We start from the raw sequence: 7242 nt of genomic DNA on the forward strand, positions 1-7242 counted from the left end.
TAAACATTTACAATTGTTAGCTTCTCTTGATGGGTAGACCCCTTAATTATGATATAATGCCCTTCTTCATCTCTTGTTACAGTCTTTGTTTTAACATCTAGTTTGATATAAGTATGGCTACTCAGGCTTTCTTTTGATGTTCAGTAGTATGATATGTGATTTCTCCATCACTTTCAGTCTACAGGTTTCCTCAGGTCTAAAGTGAGTCTCTTGTAGGCAGCATATAGATGGATTTGGGTTGGTTTTTTTTTTTTTTAACCCATTATGATACCTTATGTCTTTTCATTGGGGCATTGTGTCCATTGAGAGTAATAATTGAAAGATGTGGATTTAGCGCCAGTGTGTTATCTTTAGGTTTCCTACTTGTGGTGATGTCTCTGGTCCTTTGTATTCTTTGATGTTTTGGATCTCCTGTAGGACTAGTTCAGTGGTCATGAATTCCTTTAGTTTTTGTTTGGGAAAACCTTTATCTCTCTTGCTATTCTGAATGACAGCCTTGCTGGATAAAGGATTCTTGGCTGCACATTTTTCCCATTTCAGCACATTGAATATTTCCTGAAATGCCACTCTCTTCTGGCCTGCCAAGTTTCAATGGACAGGTCTGCTACTACCCTTATGTGTCTACCCTTGTAGGTTAAGGACCATTTATCCCTAGCTGCTTTCAGAATTCTCTCTTTATATTTTTCCAGTTTCACTATGATATGTCATGGTGTTTTGTTGATTGTGAAGGGAGTTCTCTGTACCTGTTGAACTTGGATACCTGTTTTCTTCCACAGATTAGGGAAGTTCTCAGCTATAATTCGTTCAAATAAACCTTATCCTGCCTCTTCCTTTTCTGGAACTCCTATGATATGGATATTACTTCATTTTATGGAATCAGTTCTCTAATTCTCCGTTTTATAATCTAGTAATTTCCTTTGCCTTTTTTTTTTTCAGCTTCATCATTTTCCTTTTTTATCTTCTATTTCACCTATTCTCTCTGCTTTTTTTCCATCCTGTCACTGTATCTAGTTTATTTTGTATCTCATTTATGGCATTTCTTAATTCATTGTGACTATTTCTTAGGTCTTTGATACCCGCAGCAATAGAGTCTCTGCAGTCTTCTATGCTGTTTTTTCAAGCCCAGTGGTTAGTCTTATGACTGTTATTCTAAATTCTTGTTCAGATATATTGCTTATCTGTTTTGAACATGTCTTTGGCCGTCATTTCTTCCTGAATTTTCTTTTGAGGAGAATTCTTCTGTTTTGTCATTTTTGCTAGGTTTTTGTCTTTTACAAAAGACAAATAGCTTGTTATGTGCCCTGCACCTGCAAGTACTACTATATTGAAAAGGGATCATACATTGTCCAGGGCCTGGCCCTTCAGGAAGTGTCTTTGTAGTGTGTTGCATGCACTCTCTTGTTGGGTTTTGGTTGCTCTATAATACTGGCCAATCCCCAGCAAAGCTTCTCTTTGCTTATAGTGGTGGAGTGTTTGGACCTGCAGCCAGGTGTGCTTTGATTTGTTTGTTGAAATAACTCTGGAAAAAAAGGAAAGGGGTGGGAGAAGCCTGATCCCATACAAAAAGAAAAATGAAAGGGGAGAAAAGACCAAGCAGGGAGTCAAAAAACCATAAGGCTTAATCCAGAGAGAGAGAAAGGAAAATGAAGAAAAAGATATAGAAAAGGTATTAAAAAAATGAAGTAAAAATGCCTGATTAAACAAAACAAAAAAACAATTGTGTGTGTGTGTATGTATAAAATAAGAATTGACCAAAAGCAAACCAGAAACTATGAGCCTGATTCCAAAAGGAAAAAAGAAGAGGGTAGAAAGAAGAGAAGAACAAAGACAGACAAAAACAAACAAACCAAAAAACCCCCAGTTGTCTGTTGTGTCTGGGACCTGTGGCTGTGCTGGTCCACAGGAGAGGCAGTCTGGTTGGCTCAGTGTCAGTCTTCCTTCAGTAGATGAGCAGTTGTCAAGCACGGAGGGTGGGGTTTGGCGTGAGCAGCTCTGCCTCCACTGGGGGCCGCTCTGCTGCTCCCTGAAGTCCCACTGTTGGGGGAGACTTGTGTTGGGGAGAAAAATGGTGACACCTCAGTCTCTCCTCCCCGGACTGAGTATCTCAAACAATGTTGTTCAGGCATCCCTCACAGAATAGCTCAGGCAGTCAATTGCCCTGCTTCACAGTTCTCCTGTGCTTCCTAGGCCTGTGGCTGGGATTCAAAACCCAATGTTTTAAAGGTCCTTGTACAGCACAGACCCTATTCTGGTGTGGTGCCGCTCCTCCCTGCCAATAAAAGGCCTTTGGCTAGCACCTGCAGGGTCTTTTCTCCTTGGGGAGGCGATAAACCTTCTTTTCATAGTACTCAAGGAAGGGGACTGTTCTTGCCCAGTGTGCCCCTGAGATCTCTGTCTAGCCCGGGGGCTGGCTCTCCCCCACTCCCAGGTGCACTCACAGGGCTGGCTCCAATCCAGAAAAAGTTGAGCATTTTGAAACTTCCGATCTTCAGCTCCTAAAGCTGTTTGCAAAATAGAAGTTGGAACTCTCCATTCTTCTTGTTGGCTAGTCCATGGTCTGGAGAGGTTTTCTTCTTGTGCTAACTCAGTACTGCAATTCCATAGTCCCTCTGTCTTTCTTTCCCTTCAGTCTCTCCACAGAAGGGGTTTCCTTCCCTCTTCACCTGTGCCATTTCATCTCCCCCAGTTCACATACATGCATCTTGATCCTACCAAGATGTCTCCTCCACCTGTGGAGATCCTTCTGCCACTCTAAGATTGATTTCCTGGTGTTCCAAGTGATTTGACCTCAGTTCAGCTGTGTTTGAGGGATGAGGGAAATCCAGGTCTCCCTACCTCTTCTCCGTCTCAACTCCTCTCCTCCCCTATGTTGTTAATTTTAGCCATTCTAACAGGTATGAGTTAATACCTCATTTTAGTTTTGTTTTGTATTTCCCTGTTGATGAGTGATGTTGAGTATCTTTTCATGTGTCTTTTAGCCATATGTATGTCTTTGGAAAAATGAGACTGTCTTTTTCCCAGTGGATATTCTTTTTTTTTTTTTTTTAAGTTTTTGAGAGAGAGGGAGACAATGTGAGTAGGGGAGGGGCAGAGAGCGAGGGAAACAGAGAATCTGAAGCAGGATCCACGCTCCATGCTGTCAGCACAGAGCCCCACACAGGGTTTAAACTCATAAACTGTGAGATCATGACTGGAGCTAAAGTCGGACACTTAACAAACTGAGCCACCCAGGCACCCCACCCATTGGACATTCTTGCCTGCTTTGTTGAAGATTAATTGACTATATAGTTGTGGGTTCATTTCTGGGTTTTTTATTCTTTCCATTGATCTATGTGTCATTCTTGTGCCATTACTGTACTGATTGGTTTATGACATCTTTGTAATCTAATTTGAAGTCTGGAATTGTGATGCCTCTAGCTTTGCTTTCCATTTTCAAAGTTGTTTTGTGGTTCCATGCAAATTTTAGAATTGTTTGTAATAGCTTTGTGAAAAATGCTGTTGGTATTTTGCTAAAGATTGCATTAAAAGTATAGATTGCTCTGGGTAGCATAGACATTTTAATAATCTTTCAATTTAGGAACATGAAATGTTCTTCCATTTGTGTCATCTTTAATTTCATCAGTGTTTCATCGTTTTCAGGATATAGATCTTTCACTTCTTTTTTTTTAATTTTTAAAAATGTTTTATTTATTTTTGATACAGAGAGAGACAGCATGAGAGGGGGAGGGGCAGAGAGAGAAGGAGACACAGAACCGGAAGCAGACTCCAGGCTCTGAGTTAGCCGTTAGCACAGAGCCTGATGCAGGGCTCGAACCCATGAATGTGAGATCTGACCTGAGCTGAAGTCGGAGGCTTAACCGACTGAGCCACCCAGGTGCCCCTCACCTCTTTGAATTAGGTTTATTTCCAGGTATCTTCTTGTTTTTGATGCAGTCATGAGTGGGGTTGATTCCTTAATTGTTTTTCTGCTGCTTCATTATTGGTATATAGAAATACAGCTGATTTCTGTATGTTGATTTTGTATCATGTGACTTTACTGAATTCCTTTATCAGTTCTAGCAGTGTTTTGTTGGAGTCTTTCAGGTTTTCTATATAGAATATCATGTCATCTGCAGCTGGTGAAAGTTTTATTTCTTCACTGAGTTAGGTGCTTTTTATTTCTTTTTGTTGTCTGATTGCTGGGCTAGGACTTCCAGTATTTTGTTGAATAAAAGTGGTAAGAGGGGACATTCTTGTCTTGTTCTGATCTTGGGAAAGCTCCCAGTTTCCCCCATTGTGTATGCTGTTTGCTGTGAGTTTTCATATATGGCTTTTATTATGTTGAGGTATGTTTCCTCTAAACCTACATTGTTGAGAGTTTTTATCATGAATCAATGTTGTACTTTGTGAAATGCTCTTTCTGCATCTATTGAAGTGATCATATGATTCTTATACTTTATTTTATCAATGTGATATGTCAGATTGATATGTCAGTTTGATTTGCAAATACTGAACCACTCTTGAAACCCAGGAATAATTCCCACTTGATCATGGTGAATGATTTTTTTTAATGTACTATTGGATCTGGCTTGCCAGTATTTTTTTTTTTAATGTTTTTATTTATTTTTGATACAGAGAGAGAGAGAGAGAGAGAGAGAGAGAGAGCATGAGGGGGAGGGGCAGAGAGAGAAGGAGACACAGAACCGGAAGCAGGCTCCAGGCTCTGAGCTAGCTGTCAGCACAGAGCCCGACGCGGGGCCCGAACCCACGAACGGAGATCTGACCTGAGCCGAAGTCGGAGGCTTAGCCGATGAGCCACCCAGGCGCCCCGCCAGTATTTTTTTTTAATGTTTTATTTATTTTTGAGACAGAGAGACACAGAGCATGAGAGGGGGTGGAGCAGAGAGAGAAGGAGACACAGAACCGGAAGCAGGCTCCAGGCTCCAAGCTAACTGTCAGCACAGAGCCTGACGCAGGGGTTCCCATGAGCGTGAGATCTGACCTGAGCCGAAGTCGGAGGCTCAACCCACTGAGCCACCCAGGCGCCCCTGTGTTCATCAGGGATATTGACCTGTGTCTCTCTTTTTTTTAGTGGTGTCTTTATCTGGTTTTGGAATCGGGGTAATGCTGGCCTCATAGAAGAAGTTTGGAAGTTTTCCTTTTTTTCTTTTTTTTAATGTTTATTTATTTTTGATACACAGAAAATGAGCAGGGAAGGGGCAGAGAGAGAGACACACACAGAATCCAAAGTAGGCTCTAGTCGCTGAGCTGTCAGCCCAGAGCCTGATGCAGGGCTCGAACCCACAGACAGCAGCGTTCATGACCTGAGCTGAAGACAGATGCTTAACAGACCGAGCCACCCAGGTGCCTCTTTTTTCCCTCTTTTTGGGAATAATTTGAGAAGAATAAGTATTAAATCTTATTTCAACATTTGGTACAATTCGCCTGTGAAGTGATCTGGTCCTTGACTTTTGTTGTGAATTTTTTGATTATTGATTCAATTTCTTTGCTGGTATTGGTTTTCTTTGCTGGTAATGGTCTGTTCACATTTTGTATTTTTTTCCTGTTTCAGTTTTGATAATACATACTTTCTAGGAATTTATGCATTTCTTGTAGGTTGTCCAATTTTGTTGGCATATAGTATATCATAATATTCTCTTAAAATTGTTCATATTTCTTTGGTTGTTATTTTTCCTCTCTCGTTGTGATGTGATTTATTTGGGTCCTTTCTCTTTTTTGTTAAGTCTGATTAGGTGTTTATCAGTTTTGTTAATCTTTTAAAGAACCAGCTCTTGGTTTCATTGATGTGTTCTTTTTTTTAGTTTCTGTATCACTTATTTCTGCTCTAATCTTTATTATTTCCTTCCTTCAGTTGTCTTTAGGCATCATTTGTTGTTCTTTTTCTAGTCCCTTTAGGTGGAAGGTTAGGTTGTTGAGATTTTTCTTCTTTTTTTTTTAATTAAAAATTTTTTAAAAATGTTTTATTTATTTTTGAGACAGATTCAGAGCATGAGCAGGGAGGGGCAGAGAAAGAGGGAGGCATAGAATCGGAAGCAGGCTCCAGGATCTAAGCTGTCAGCACAGAGCCCGATGCAGGGCTCAAACCCACGACTGTAAGATCATGACTTGAGCTGAAGTCGGAGGCTTAACTGCCTGAGCCACACAGGGGCCCTGAGATTTTTCTTCTTTAGGTAGGCCTATATTGCTATATACTTTCCTTTAGGATCACTTTGCTGCAGCACAAGTGGGCATAAGTTGTAAGAAAACATTTTTATGATTGATATATTATTTTTTTAAACAAAAGTTTATTCTTTTTTTTTAATTTTTTTCAAATGTTTTATTTATTTTTGATACAGAGAGAGACAGAGCATGAGAGGGGGAGGGACAGAGAGAAGGAGACACAGAACTGAAAACAGGCTCTGAGCTAGCTGTCAGCACAGAGCCTGACGCGGGGCTCGAACCCACAAACGTGAGATCTGACCTGAGCCGAAGTCAGAGGCTTAACCAACTGAGCCACTCAGGCGCCCCTAAACAAAAGTTTATTCTTAAATGTACAGCAGTATCTAAGACAACACTTCATTGTAGCTATAGGGGCAACAGATGCTATGACAGAATCCACATGTTTAAACAAGAATGGAATTAAGGATCACCATTGCCTCAGGCACAAGGAATACCTTATTTTTTGCCAGATTTCTTAAATTCACCTGTGGCCAGGGAACCTTTCTTCTGCAGTCTTGGCTTTTAGCTCCTCAAGTTTCTTCTGCTCCTCTTTTCTATTTCTGCTTGAATGCCTTCTCTTCCTCATCTGTCTCTTTGGCCTGCTTCTAGAGCTGCTGCAGGGCCTTCTTCTTGCCATTTTTGCAACTGGACATGGCATCTGCCACCCCTTCCCCAGCAGGGAAGCTTGATTCATGAGTTAGGCTCAGTATTGGTAGAAATATGAATTACTATAGCCATTTTGGAAGGTTTATAATAGATGGTGGAAGGCAATAATAATTAGTCAAATTCCTCTTCTGGAAATCTATGGAAAGAAATGAAAGTATTAACATGAAAAGTATATGTATGTAGTATTGTTTTAATTTTAATTTTATTTTATTTTTGAGAGAGAGAGAAAGAGCCACGAGCAGGGGAGGGACAGGCGAAGGCTCCAGGCTCCAAGCTGTCAGCATAAAGCCCAATGTGGGGTTCGAACTCACAAACCGTGAGGTCATGACCTGAGCCGAAGTCAGAAGCCCAACCGACTGAGCTATCCAGGCGCCCATA

The 7242-nt window shown here is 40.9% G+C and overlaps 1 protein-coding gene across 2 annotated transcripts in view; it reads left to right on the top strand.

Moving 5' to 3' along the window:
* Positions 1-7242, top strand: part of LOC115300330 (phosphatidylinositol 3-kinase regulatory subunit gamma) — a 131468-nt gene that overhangs the window by 20952 nt on the left and 103274 nt on the right. The gene's annotated exons all lie outside the window — the stretch shown is intronic.

This window comes from Suricata suricatta, chromosome 8, assembly GCF_006229205.1.
Source record: "Suricata suricatta isolate VVHF042 chromosome 8, meerkat_22Aug2017_6uvM2_HiC, whole genome shotgun sequence".
NCBI lineage: Eukaryota > Metazoa > Chordata > Mammalia > Carnivora > Herpestidae > Suricata > Suricata suricatta.